Source organism: Pyrgilauda ruficollis, unplaced genomic scaffold (assembly GCF_017590135.1).
Source record: "Pyrgilauda ruficollis isolate IOZ18807 unplaced genomic scaffold, ASM1759013v1 scaffold4, whole genome shotgun sequence".
Taxonomy (NCBI): domain Eukaryota; kingdom Metazoa; phylum Chordata; class Aves; order Passeriformes; family Passeridae; genus Pyrgilauda; species Pyrgilauda ruficollis.
This window is the reverse complement of record NW_024525489.1, coordinates 10,254,812-10,268,724: the sequence shown is the minus strand read 5'-3', so window position 1 is coordinate 10,268,724 and position 13,913 is coordinate 10,254,812.

Here is a 13,913-nt window from a genome sequence, read left to right as displayed (position 1 = left end):
ATTGGCAGCTGGTCACTCTTAGGCATAGCTAAGGTCTAGCTTAAAGATGGAATTTGTGTTTGTCATTACCCGAGATTCAAGTATTCCTACTTGTAATGCAGCCAGGTCACAGATGGCAGACATAAAAAACTGTTTTCAGCACCACCTTGCTCCTAAGGCCTAAAGCAACGTCATGGGATCTGTGCTGTAAAAACAAGCCAGCTTCGGTCTGCTGACAAGAGAGAAGATATGCTATATGTAACTCTGATACCTCACCTGGAGGTATTTTGAGAATTTTGCAGAGAATTTTGAAACACAGACCTCATAATATCAACTAAATATATGTGGAAAGATTGGCAGGCTCTAACCTACACAACCCAAAATTTCACATCTAGACATAGGTACTCTACAGTGCAGACACTAAAAGCATACTAAAATTTGAGCTGGGCAACATACAAGAAGCCATGCTGGTGTGTGTGTGCATGCTCAAGACGTATTTTTTTGAGTGTGGAGTCAGAACTACACAGGAGGGTCCCAGAGATCTCATATCACTACAACTGTGAGCAGTGTTGGGGGTTAAATGACTAGAAAATGGTTTTGGACACATAATAGCAAACATTACACCACAGCTGGCCAAAGAACAGTTAACAAGAATTTGATTGAATATTTATGCTAATAATTTGTACCTAGAAGAGTGAATGCATATGAGTAGAGATCACAGGTTGTGATTTTCTCTGGTTTTGTGTGTTAAAACATAAGTATTCTGTATAGTATGTGGAGTAAAGAATTGAGACACATATAAGACCTGAGCAGAAGTCATAGAAACTGATGGAAATACTTTAATGATTTACACAGAAATGTGAATCAATTGTATTGCATGAAGCCACTTTCCATGTAAGAAGCTCCTCTTAAGACAAAAACCTGAAAATTTTAGAGAGTAAGAGCTGTTTACATACAGTGGAATTGTACATATAGCAGTCTCCAAGCAAGCCCTCGGGAAAGTTTGTGGAGAGTGACTGAAGTTCCAGAAGGCTGGAAATGGGCAAAGATAGATCCTTCTTTAAAAAAGTTGGGAAAGAGTGACTGGGATGTTTAAGTTTTAATGCCTGGAGAAATACTGAAACATCAATTTATTGCAAAACTTTGAGGGTTGAGGGATATCCAGCAAGTCTTTGTCATGAGGAAGTCATATAAAACTACCTTGTGTGACAGATAACAGGGCTTTTGCAGAAAAGTAGATACTGTATATCTGCAGGTTATTGACACTGTCTTCGACAATGGTCACATAAACAAGGTTAGGCAAAACAGCTGCACAAGTGGGAGTAATAATTAATGGGTCACAAGTAAAATTAAAAGATGCTATCAAGTGGTATCTCCTGTGTTTTTAATGTAGGGTACCATCCAGTGTTTTCATCAACTGATGGGACAATGAAAAAGACAACCATGTTACATCATTTGTATTTAACTTCTGTCTAGACAAGAGACATGTTGGAAGCACACTGAAAGATGGATTTAAAAGTAAGAAAAAATTGTGGTAATTTGCATTAATGAGTCAAAATAAATAGGGTACTCCTTGATAAGGACAAGAAAGAGGTATTATTCTTCAGTAAGAAATCCCAGCTACAAAGAAGTGAACTGAGGAATAACTGGTGTTGAGGAAAGGGGAAAGGCAAACTGAAAGTAATCTGGCATAGTTTGCTGAGGTGAAAGTAGCATATTCAATAAAAGGATGTATAATCATAAATGCCATGCACAAAATGTTCAAAGTAATTCTCCCAATGTCCTCAATTCTAGTCTGGACTACACTGTGATCACTTTTGTCCATAATGTTTTAGGGGAGATGTGGACTGCCTGAAGAAGATCTAGAAGGGAATAAGAGTCAACTGAGAGTCAGGATTTGGAGGAGAGGTTGTAAACATTGAATAAGGAACAGAATAGGTCAGCCTCTGTCTGGGTTTGTATGTGTATTTTAATCCTAATTTGGGGAAGTAGAAGACTTCTTGACTGGCTTCTGTATTTTGTATGATCTTAAATCTGTGACAGCTTGGTTTTATGTAGGATTCACAGAGTTGGATATGACCATATATGTGTGTCTGTGTGTCTTTTGTGACATGGGAGAATCTTCATACTACTACAAAAAATTTGTTAGTGACGCTTCCATCCATTTTACTGTCTCATTTCTTTAACATTTCTTACAGCAGCACAAACACCTATAGAAACAAATAATAAACAAAAAGAAGATAAGAGAAGTAAGATAAGAAATCTCTTCCTTTTCTTCTGAGAAAGCTTAAGTTCATGCAACAAAAATCAGGAAAGTTTCATTTTGACTGAAGTATTATGATGAAAAATAACCTTTCATCAAAAATGACCAATCATCTTTTGCGTTGGCAGGTAGAGGATGGAATGAACCTTAACAATAAATATGTTCCATGACTGTAGACCATAATTAAAAAGAAAATTAACAAAAACCCTTCAAGCCAAATTACAAGAGACAGATTGGTTGCCGTTTCCTTTCCAGGAGATTTTAATTTTTTGATTCCTGCTGAGAGAGTTAGGGAATCATGAAGGGCTAGCTGTGTTGAATTCTTCTTTTAGCTGACTGAGTTGCAAAAAGGTTAAGAATACATGTGACAATTTTGAAATAATTTCTTTATGAAGTTGGCCTTCCTGGAGTTATTCCAGGGAGCCCTGTGGCTTTTCATGATCAGCAGGGAGAGGGGAGGAAGATCTCCAGGCTGAACTAGACTGAGCAGATGCCCTCCCTCTGGTGTTTAATTTAATTAATTGATGTTTGTTGAAACAAAGCCAATTAACCTGGCTTATCTCTTTATCAATCATGCTTCTGCTTCCATTATTCAGTTGGAGAAATGGCATGATGTATTTTATGGCAGACAGCAGGAGCAATTAAACCCAACCTGTGCTGCTTTGCCTGCAGCAGGCATTTCAAGGGAAGAGAAAATGCAGATGTTGTGGTGTAGGATAAAGCCATCAGGCATTTTACTTTAACTATTTTCTGCCTCTGAATCCCTGTAATTCTTTTTCATTCAAGAATGAGGAGTAGTGAGGGCATCATACAGTTAACAGTTCTTGCTCACGGCCACAGTGAGCTAACCCTGATTTGTGGACTCCTTGGTCTCAGACACCAGGATAGAAGAAAGCAGAGCACAATCCAGTGACAGGGGCTGTCAAAGATGATGTACTCTGAAATCAGCTGCACTGCCCATCTACAACCATCAAAGAAGTGATTGGTCTTGTGTAGTAATTACATATCCTCTGAACCGAGAGAGACATGGTTCTCCCAGGAAAATCCTGGGAAGCTGTGGGAAACTTAGAAGAAAGAATTCAAACAAATATTATCTCTCTTTCTGTAACCATTGTTTATAGATATGGTTCTCCAGAGTGTGCTATTCATAGTTCACCAATAGTGTGAGAGAAGATTCCTAAAGGCCAATCAGGTCTTAGATCCACCATTGTTTCTATAAGAACTATAGATTTCTAATAATAAAGTGTATTTTCATGCCTTCTGATGATGGAGTCTATATCACCTTTGGCTGTCCCTGATACCCTTTCTGTCATAGTCATGTATATCACAAACAATTGCAAAAGAAGTCCACACTGCTGATCATGAAACCTTGTATAAGATACTCCACTTTTATTTTCCATTACTTATATCCTACAGGGCTTTTTTCTTTCCTGTGCCTCATTTAGACACTGATGAATGTAAATACGGTGAAAATAATTCCGTTATGTAGAAGGACAATCTGGAATATTTAAATCTAATTTCACTTCAATTTAACATTATTGTGGCTACTTAGGTGTCTTATGCTCCTCTTCATGTGTACGGGGACTGAAAACCTTTAGGCTTGGTTTGTGCCTGGGGTTTTTACTGCTTGTCACAGTTGAACCCCAGCTATCAACTGAGTGCCAGGCAATCACTCACTCACTCCCCTTACCCCCATACTGGGAAGGAGAATCAGAAAGAAAAGATAGACCTCATGGGCTGAGATGAGAATGAGTTAATAACTGAACCTAATAATAATAATAGTGTTAATAACAATAACAAAACAATAACAAAACAATAACAATAATGAGAGAGAGAATAACAAAACCCAAGAGAACCAAGTGATGGACAGATGGACAGCAATTGCTCACCACACAGTGACCAACACCCAGCCGATACCCAAACCACCACCAGCTCCCTTCTTAGTAATTGCCCCAGTTACTGGGCACGGCATTCTATGGTATGGAATATCCCTTGGCTATTGTATGATTCTGTGATAGATCTGAAGGAGAGGTGGGAAGAAGGACACACCAGTTTCTTTCCTGTATTTAAAGCAATTGTAACTTTCCTGAGATGAAACTTTCTATATTTGTGGATTTAGGATGCATTTCGGTGACTTTGTACTTACTGGTCCTGGTAGCAGCTACTTGCTCTGGGAACTTCAGTGCATGATTGTTATTGTTGATTCATGATAATCCCAAAATGCACTGAAAAGTTGCACAAAAATATTTTTGCCTGTAGAATAACCATTAACAAAACATTGAAACAACCACTAAAACCTGCTGAAAAATATTGCTTTCTGGTCACAAATCTTGCGATTTGTGACCAGGATATCTGTGCCTCTCCAGAATATTCCTTTAGCAAATCTTGAACTTCTTCACAATAGGAAACACTTTTTCTTCTACTTGTAGGTAATACAATCCTTTCGTTTTGATTCATTAAGGTATTTCTGGATTAGTCAACTGTTTTGCACTTGTCACACTGACAGGACACCTTGAACTTTCTGGAAAAGAATACTAAGAATAATAGGAAAGCAAGAAAAAAACAACAAAAAACAAATAGCTTCTGCCTGTTAATGCAACTTTATATGATTTAAGATTGCTTTTCATCATACCACCAACATTCAATATTTTTGTTTTCATTCTCACGCTAATTTTCATTCAAAAAGATGAAACAGAGTAGGGTTTTATGTGTTTGATTTTTCTTTTTTAATTTATCATTGTTAGAGATGCATTAAGGAGTAGCCCACAATTTGTACGATTTCCATAAAGCACTCACTGTACACAGATTAAAACCATAAATCAGTTAGTACCTTTGCAAAAATTCATTGCTAGCATATCAAATATGTCAGCTAAATTAAAGCTGATCTTCTGCGTTTCCTGTGAAAAATTGTTGAGGGATTTAAAATATGGCTATAATTTTCTGCAATTTCTCGTACTAGTTATAGAAGCTTTGTTTGAAATTACTATTTTGAAACTTTCCTATGTTGCTTTGTTTAAAGTTTTGAAATAAAAATTTGTAATGGCAAAATTATATGTCTGAATAGCACAGGTGCCATTAAAGGCTCACAATTTCCTTCGTAGTGACTGGGATAAGTAAGTGCATTTTCCACTTGGAGCAAATACTCAGGACTGGTTAAATTTGAAAGTAGAGCATTGCAGACAATTCAATATACCAGGTGATTTGTAAGATTTTGCACCTTATACACATCTAGTAGGTGTCCACTATGTAGACATAGTACATTAGGCTTTTTATTCAGTTGAGATCCAGAAACAGAAAAAACAAAACAGTGATGGCTCTTGTTGTACTGGTAGTTTATTCTTTGTATGCTGTAACCTAAGCATCTGAGACAAACATTAAGTAATTGTATATACTGCTAGGGTCTGGATCCCCCAAAAGGGGAAGATCGTCATACAGAAATCATCAAGGAAATAACAACCTAGAATGAGACATTTAGAAACTGATATGTAATAGAAACCCCCTAAAATACCACATCATGTAATGCATGATAAGCATGCTGTTGGAAAGATAAAACTCTTCAAGTTCCACATTGGCCTTATCCTCATCATCCATTCCTTTAAGTCTACAGAAATCACAATTGTGCAAGTCCAAACACTCAAAACTCAGTTGCTTCTCGGGAGAATCAGTGAGAACACAATGCAAAAGGGTCTTAGCCTCTCTCAGTAGGACTGGCTTTTCTTCAAGGCATTTTGGGGAAGACTCTAAGGTATTTGAGAAATGTGCACACAAAAATTCAAAGCTGATGCCATCACCCATGGGCATCTTCACAAAAGTTAACAATTCACATCCAAAAGGTGTTTTGTCTGTTTTGCTCTGAGTGTGTGTCTAACAGGAAGTGAAAATAGTGTAATAGTGCTGGGGCTTTTTTTGTTTGTTTGGAGGAGGGCTTTTGTGTAAAATCAACAAACTTCAGAAGTAATAGGCTTATGTAAAATCCTCCCTTTTTTAGGCTGCAACTTGGAGTATGGATACGAGAATGGGACAAGGTGCTGCATGACACCTGTTGTGCAAGCTGTTGAGATCATTTATTCATGCTTACTAATACATCTTGCTAAGCATGAGGAACATTGTATTTCATCTATTTTATAAGGCAGAGCCGTGCTTCAGTCATAGGAATGTTATCATAACTTTCATAAAAATGCAAAGAAAGTATTTCAAGTTTTTCACTACAAGTTCCTGGAGAATGACACGTTTGTCTTCAGAAAGATAAAAATCAAATGAACATGTACAGTCATCCAGTAAAGGGAACACTTTGTGACTGCATCTTGTTTTTTGATACATTTCATACAAGGCAAAAAGACTTATACAGAGCCACAAATATACCTTGAAGAGATTTGAAATATAAACTGCATAAAAAGTGATTTCACAGATTTCAGAAATTGCAGCAAGAGATTAGCAGTGCGCAGTACAATGGAATGATTTTATGTCTCACAAAAGAGGAAAGTGAACACATCTGATAGACAGAATGGCAGAATGCGGAGCTGAAGTATTGAATAGAGAATCTATACCATCCCCCAGTCTGACACAACTGTGAGATTATCCTCTTTGTGGAGGTGTTTTATCTCAAATCCACTTGGTGATGATGGGGTTTCAACATCCACCATTACAAAATCACTGTATTTTTCCACTGGCAAAATATGAAGATTCTCTTTGCATTTCTCTCATTAATATCCCCTTCAGAATCCTACAGCTTTTTCCTATCAGTAATTATATCTCTATCTCTTTTACACTTTTGCACACATCTTGCTCTCGCTTCTTTCACATCCTGTTCTCCGTTCTTTAAATCAGGTATTACAAGTAAAAAACAGTGTTTGGGTTACTTGCTTTTTAATATTGACTTACTGATAGATTGTAGTCTCGCTGTAGTCAGTACTAAGGTTTCAGCTGACTCTGAAAGTGGAACTGAGCCTTGTAAATGACTTATAATCAGATTGATTTAAAGACCAATTTTCAGCAGTCTAAGGTCCCTAGCTGAACCATATTTTCTTGAAGTGAAAGCACAGTACAGCACAGTGCTGTACTTTTCTGAGATTTTAATATTGGGTCTCACATTACAAATTACTGGACCTTGTGCATTTTGTAGGATATGACCATTCCTGAACCACATTAATAGTATCTGACTTATTTCAATAGAATATCTGAAAAGTCTGGCTGCTGACCACATAGATATGTAAACTTGCCTTTTGTTCTTGGTGAAATGAAAATGTGGCTGAGAGAAAATTTTTAGGAAACTATTGAAATATTAACATGTCAGCATGAGGATATTGTCAGTGTGAAAATACTCACGTATTTACACTACTGACAGCATATAACACATTATGTAGATTACCAGAACTTCTTTGATATCTTAGTTAAGATCAAGGTAGATAATTTAATTTCTGAGTATCTTCCTAACTTGATTTTTCTTGCTCTGTCACATCTCCATGTTTTCAAGTCTGAAGTAAATAAAAAGAAAATGGCCAAAGAAATATATGGGTTTTTTATGTTCAATTTTTTCTTTAGTTTTCACTGAAATAAGAGGTCTTATAAAATGGGTAGCTTTTAAAGTCCTTGCAGTTCCTGAAGGAAAAGGTTTCTATTAGCCTCTTGAGTATTTCTCAAAGAGGTTTGTACAGAAGCAGGCACCTGTCACAATAGTTTTAGAATGAATGTCCACAGGTATCAGATTTAGCAGTGAAGCAGTCAAAGCAGAGTGCAACAGGGCAATGAACCCAGAGGGAGAATGGGATGAGATTATCACTGCTCTTGCCTCCGCATCTGTGTCTTGATGAGCATTGCACAGAAGGCTCATGCTGTCTTACTAAGAAGTATTGGTTTTCATTCCAGGTGTGAGTAACCTTGGATGTTATCCCTTGAAGATAAGCATCTGATAATCAACAGTCAGAAAGTCCTCAGAAGAGAAAAATTCCCAGATCACCAAATCTGGCCTTCAATGGTTATTGGTAACTTCATTACCTACCCTTTCAATAACATGATTTAACTGCTTCTTAAAATTATTCATTTTGTCCCTATTCTTGCTATGGAAAGTCTGTTTCAGAATTTTGCTGGAAACCTAATTTTTGGCTTAGCCAATTTACATCAATTTTTTTGTGCTTTAACTTAAAAAAGTTAACTTGTTGCTTTAACAGAAATAGCTTCTCTCCTTCATGAATATTTACTTTGTGTATTTTCAGCATTTCTCAGACTCTCAAACAGAGGAAACCGAGGCTAGAAGATGCTATGGCAGGTCATTCAATTCACCCTCATGTTTAGTGAAGCTAAAGGAGCTAAGCTCATCTTGTCAGTCTCAATTTGTCCTAGTAGGTCTTTTCAGACTGGCCTTTAATTTCTGCTTTCTTGGATATACTCCAAAGACTGTGTCTATGTCTCCCATGTCCACACTGGGATGACATCTTGCAGTCCCATTATAACTACCACATCCACTTCGCAGTCTTTTCCTTTATGCTCACTGACACCTTCTCTCCAGCAGAAGCTCTGTTACTCTGAGGATATGGCATGCCGGGAGGGCTGTTTCGTCTTCAACCTGAAACCACCAGCTTACCCAACTCCTCCTATTTCCCACCTCCTCTGTGATTGCAGTGCCTTTCAGATACAGCCCAGTAAGAGTGGCTCAACACAGTGGCTAGGGACAAAGACTTCCAAGACCTGGGTTCAGCTTTGCTATTATTTCAATGAATGTTTGCAGGCAAAAGGGGGCTGGCTTACTGTAAGTCATATTCATCAGCTACTCTTTCTTAAAGTGCTTCTGACAACTGACATGAACTTCTTAAATATGAAGTGTTGATGAAGAAACATCAACTGGATCATGGTGGTGTTACTTTCTTCTACTAGATGTAATGATAACTGAAATTACTGCAACAGTTTTGGCGCAGGAAGCTCAGGAGGCAGATAGCATCAAAATGCTGAATAAGAAACTAGACAGATTCATGGACCACATATTCATAAACAAGATACTAGAGAGGATTAACAGGGCTGTGATTTCTATTATTCTTAGTAAAACAAGTGTGGATACTGGGAAATACATAGAGAATTGATTAAATGAAAAGCTCAGGGTCCCTTGCTCTCTTAGAGAGTATTTAGCTAGATGCACTGGTGGTCTGATCCAGAAGAGCTATTCTTATACTCTCAGAATGACTTGCAAAACTACACATTAATAAGACCTGTGAATACAGTTATTAGATAATTTTTAACAGTTGTCTGCCATCTCATTTTTATAGTAAAGAACCAAGATTACAAGATTAAAAATTTTCCGTACTAAACCAATGACAAATAGAAATGGAGATATGACATGTTGAATGTAGGGACATGGATATGTATGGCTAACATATGGAAAGTTGAATGTGGAAAGAGAAATGTGTGAAATCTCGTGTTGAGTACACTGACCTACGGGGTTTTTTTGGCTTTTGGTTTGGTTTGTTGTTTGGGATTTTTTTTTTTTTTTTTTTAATTACTTTTCCTCCTACAGGTTTTTCAGTGGCAATTTATTACCATCTCTGTGACCAAGACGTTGGTATCCTGAATTGCGACTTTAGTTACAGATGGAAATCTGGTTTTTAGGAGCTACCAAAAACTTTAAATTTCTGAAGATAGTGAGTCAGTCATCCTCCTTGGAAGCAATATGCTTATGCAAAACTCTATTAGTGTTTTTATTATCCATAAAATGGCCTGTTTCTGCATGATTCAGCAATGCTTGACCAGATGACCTCCAACAGCCAAGGTAGCTCTGATGCAGCTGTTATAACTGTGCTCCATCATACAGACCAAAAGATGCTGTGGCTTAATTCACATCTTCCTGTTCTATTATTTAATACTGTATTGCCTTTCCCCTGATGTAATTAACCTTTCATCTCCAAAAGTTAGAGAAGACTGCTGCTTCCAGCTAGGTGCACAAGTCTACTTCACCCATGTATTTTTTAATATAGCTATATAAAAATAGTCTAAAATAAGGCTAAAATTACTAAAATTAACTTCACTTATTATGAGGAATGAGTTGAGATGTTATGACTGGGAAATTGTAGTGGGCACCTGCAGACATTTAATAACATCAAAAACATCAGTTCTAGTACCAAGAGAAAAAGTTATGGGCAAGGGATTTAAGTAAAAGGTTTACAAAGAAGTACTTAATTTAAAATAAAGCAAAATAATTGTGAGTTAAACAATGATCGTGAAAAGACACTAATTAAGATGTACTAATAATATGAAACTTAATTATCATGCAATTTATGCACAATTACTCCTGAACAAATATTTAATTACATTTCTTTTAATATCTTAAAACAATCTTCCCTCCTCTCACACTGTCTCTCTATTTCTAGTTGTTAGGCAGGAATATGTCAGCTCTTAATTGGCACAGAGTAAGAATGACAGGTATTAAGGGAATTGAATGCAGTTATATTTTTAGTTCATAAAAGTTAGAAGGGAAATGCTTTACAAGTGGATGACTTGAGGAGTGTGTAGTGTTTTTACAGACTAATTGTATTAATTAATTGAATTAATTAGCAGATGTTTTCACAGAGCTTTTCAGACAAAGATTGCAATGTAAGCACTATGTTGATATTATTATTACTGAGTGTGGCAGACTTTTCACTCCAGAAGCTGGGCTGGCAAAACCTTCAGCAGGAGTGGTAATGATTCAAGAGAAACTCAGAGAGAAATGTAAGTTTCTTACTACAAGTCCCATTTCTAAAGTAAAACAAATGTAAATTATTATCTCTGTGTTTTCACAGGTGAAATCCAGTGACCTGATAAAGGTGAGGCTGTCACAACCACACTCCCCAGCTCTGAGTGGATTCCCAGTAGACACCCACACAGAAACGCACATATAGAATGCACGTATAGACAACTGGACACACAGATCAGCACAGACAGGCTAATCAGCACTGGCACAAGCATGAACAGACCCAGCAGCCTCATCTTTTCTCCTGCCTGGCTGATCAGGAGGAAGGTCCATGAGCAGGAGATGTATGTGTGTATACATGTGAATATTTGTACCGTGTTTGCCGGTCCAGCAGCTGGCCTTATGCAGTACCTGCCCCCTGGGTCCCAGCACCTGGAGATAGGAAGCCCAGAGCTCCGGAGCCCCTCTGCAGCCGTTGGCAAAGCCCCATTGCTCACAGAAACACACATACACAAATCCATGGGTACATACAGAGAGGTCACCAATGGCTGACTGGGACTCCCCTGGCCCCGCTGGTACACAGCTCCTTGCATGGCTTCCCCCTCAGGAGCACAAGCATTTCACCCCATTTCACCACCAAGCCTGGATCAATATTTACTAAAGCTCACATACTCACTCATGCATTTTTACTTTCTTACACGCTTGTACTTCCTCCAGTTGCTTGCACCACCGACATGTGGGCCTCTGAGCCTGGATTCCACTCCAGCTGTTGGCACTTAGACCCCCACATATACACATATAATAGAAAAATCCTTAGAAAGGGAATTCAGTAACATAAATCAGACTCTGCTGAGCACCATGAAGTGCACTGAACAGCAATCTGTATATCAGCAATCAGTGCCTTTTATTCACTTTTTCTTCTGTTTTCCCATGTGCGTCCCCAAGTCACCTAGATCCATCCCTTTCCTCACCTTTGGTTCTTCACCTAAGCATGCCATAATGCATCTTGTGGAGTCCTGAAACACTTTTTGCCTGCATCCCATAATGTGTCCCATACTTCTGAGCAGTGATCCCTTCAATCTGAAGGATGATCCAGAGAGATGGGAGGGCACCCATTGACTCATCCAGCTGGGTGTCACAGAGCAGAGCAGCATCTGGGGCCATCCTGACAAGTGCCTTTCCCTCTGAATGTTTAATCTGGGCACCCTAGACAAGCCTGCAAATAACACAATTCTTGTGATTTATAAAAAAGCGTTTTTTGTTATGAGTGGAGAATGTTTTTAACTCAGGGGTTTGTGAAGTCTTCAGATGAACTTTCTGAAGGACACCCAAATTATTAATCTATATGCAATGTGCCTGAACTCAGCTGGGCATTCTACATCCAAGAGATTTTTCTTTCATGTTTTTTTATGTATCAGTGTTAATGCATAAAGAATTCAAACTAGGCACTTGGGTTACAAAACTTTTTCAATTCCAAGGTCAGCAGATTGTTTGGATTTCTCAGACATATCTATCACATCCTTATGCTTCAGCTCAGTTGTTGAAGTCTCAGTTCATTTACTGCCCAAACCTGCTGTAAAATTTGTAACCTGAGAGATAAGATTGAGAAGTGGAAGCAGTCCTTACTTGAACACATCCACCTCTTGGTCACTCAGTTGTCATACATAATAAAAAACTCAGTTACAGAAATGTCCTTCAGGAGAAGACCAAAACTTGAGCTTCTTTCAGGTTGGCCTTTAGGAATGAGGCACGCACAACATGTAATGGGACCCACTGCACAAACATGAATAGCAGTCTTGGATAATAGTAGTATGTAACAATTTTATACAGTGAAAACAAAATTTTTATATTTTTCTCCTAATAGATTTTTTCCTCTTTCAGTACTACTGTAAAAGTAATTCTCAGAAAAATTGACTAACACTTTTGTTCATATATTTGTATATATGCTTACATATATATCCATATATGGATAAACAAAGACGAATGAATGTTTTTTATTTTTTCCAAAAGCAAGAGCATATCTTTGATCTGTAACTATGACTTTGGCAAAAAAAAAAAAAAAAAAAAAAAAGGAATAAATTAAAGCGAAATGAGGAAAAAAAAAATCTTCTTTTCATGTGGGAGGAAGTGTTTGCATATGGCAAAGCAAATCAGAAACGGAGAAAGGGCAGTAGAAGCATCAGACTTTGGGATTATGCTCATCCCATCAGGGGAATTTAAACAGGTGGTGTATGATCTTGGAAACTAAAATAATTCTTTTCCTCTGAGACAGTGTTTCTCATTGTTAATACATTTATTCCTAAGCAGACCTAAGTTTTGCCCATTTATCCTTGGAGCAATAACTATATAGGTTGGCCCTGTAATTTTCATATTCCACCCATCCTGAAGAAGCTCAGTGTAGGCCTTGGAGGGGACTTAATATTATACAAAAGAATTAATCCTGCCATGAAAAAAAATGCCCTATGGAAATAATTTAAATGGAGTTTTTGAAGGTCTAAGTGCCACCTAGCTTTGAAAATCTCCATCCCATTGTCTCTAGTGTTGGACAGACAACAGTCCTTGTACCACATATGCTTTTCTGGGACAATAGGAGACTTGTATCTGGTAAAAAGTAAATAGTGGGATTTTTCCTATCATATTAGCTATTTTGCAAAACAATTACATTTGAGAAAGTAAAGCATTAAATCAAATTTCAATGAAATATTTCAACTGGGCTTTTGCAACTCAGCTTCTGAATATGATGCATTCAAAAAAGGAAAAGTTGTTTGGTTTTAACTTCAGCTCGGGACAGAGCTCACATATGGAGTAAGTGGCAAAACCTTCAGTGGCTTTGTATTTTAGTGTCCTGCCAGGAAGATGTGAGGTTCTTTTGTCTGTAAAAAGGCTGCTCATGAATATGTGTCATTGACCTCTGTTCCAGGACGTGCCCAGGCCCCACATAGTATGATGGCTATGTGTGTCCACAAAAGGTGGGAGTAGGGAAAAGAGAGTGGGAGAAGAAAGTTGCTTGCATTG